Here is a 1,760-nt window from a genome sequence, read left to right on the forward strand (position 1 = left end):
CAAGCATTTTCACTGAAAACTCTTCTAAATATATTACAGTAAATATTTAAGAATAAGAATAAAATCATTTATATTTCAAAGATTTTTTTATACTTGACTGGGTATATTTTGTCATATTTAATGTATTTATTCTTTCTGAAAATGCCAAAATAAGAATTTTATTATTTTCCTGGAATAACAGACTATAGGTTTCTGTACTGTGATTTTGCTAATTTGCATTTATTAGTACTACCTTTCAATTTTTCCTTACGTGGTATAAGGTTATAAAAGTGCCTTCCAGTTGATTTCTTGGGTAATAGCAGAATCTGTTCTTTCAGTAGCCTAAGAATTCTTGATATACCACTTTTAGAGGTACTGAACACAACTGGATATATGTGCTGAAATATGGATTTATTTATAAGCTCATCAGAGACTAAATCATAGCAACACGTTATAGTTCAATATTTTTGTCTAAATTCTTGTTGAGCCACATCCATCTATACATGTTGAGTTGCCAATAGCTTTTTTATACTAAGCCAGAACTCATTTTATACCTAAGCCAGAACTCATTTTACCTTGTGGTTTCACTTGAAATGTATGAGCTGCTATATATGTGTGTGTGTGTGTGTGTGTGTGTATATAACTTATATATAATAAGTAATAAAAATTTAATTCAAACACTATGGAAAGAAAAGTCATACAGGCACACTGTTAGTGAATTGGAATCTGGCATGTGACACTGATTAACAGGTTGAGCAGATTCAACTAGACCTAAATCCCTGAAACAATATTGAAAGACAGAATTTTAAATTAAAATATATTTGACAATTTAATAGACCTATGAAATTTGAAAAAAATCAATTTGTTTACTCATCATCAATCAATATTAGGTTAAACTAAAAATTTTTAAACACACCATAAAAAAATAAAATTAATTAACTATCCCCAGAGTTACCGTGATTAACGCAAGACTCCAGTGTATTTGAAAACACCAAATTATTAATGAAAAATATCCATTTTGAAAAGATCTTCAAATTTTTTTTTTCTTGAGATGGAGTCTCGCTCTGTCACCCAGGCTGGAGTGCAGTGGCACAATTTGGGCTCACTGCAACCTCCACCTCCTGGGTTCAAGCGATTCTCCTGCCTCAGACTCCCGAGTAGCTGAGATTACATGCATCTGCCACCACACCCAGCTAATTGTTTTTTGTATTTTTAGCAGAGACAGAGTTTCACTATGTTAGCCAGGCTGGTCTTGAACTCCTGACCTCGTGATCCATTCGCTTCAGCCTCCCAAAGTGCTGAGATTACAAGCATGAACCACTGTGCCTGGCTCAATCTTTCATATATAACTACTATGTAAAACCTAATACTAATATGTTTGATTTATGGAAGATTTGTGAATGTCTATCACTGTAGTTAAAAATCATAAAATTATATAAATATACTGTCTAAACAATTTTGATTAAAATATTTGGTATTTTATTTGAGTACCAGTATTTATATAGTATGACAAATTCAGGCTTATTTTGTGAAATGGCAAAAGAGTATTTTACTTTTTTAGAAAAGTAAAAAGTATTTTTATTTTTTTTACTGTTGTGCCATTTTATAAAATAAGCCTAAATTTGTGGAGAAATTTTTTAAAGAAGCCAATCTTTTCTAAAGGAAGATTTATATATCAAAAATTAGAGATATAAATGTCATAATATATACGTCATTTTCTGAACCCTACAGTAATCTGTAATGTTTGTTTGTATACACCAATCTTAGATTACATAAAACAT

This window comes from Rhinopithecus bieti, unplaced genomic scaffold (assembly GCF_001698545.2).
Source record: "Rhinopithecus bieti isolate Rb0 unplaced genomic scaffold, ASM169854v2 scaffold_21075, whole genome shotgun sequence".
NCBI lineage: Eukaryota > Metazoa > Chordata > Mammalia > Primates > Cercopithecidae > Rhinopithecus > Rhinopithecus bieti.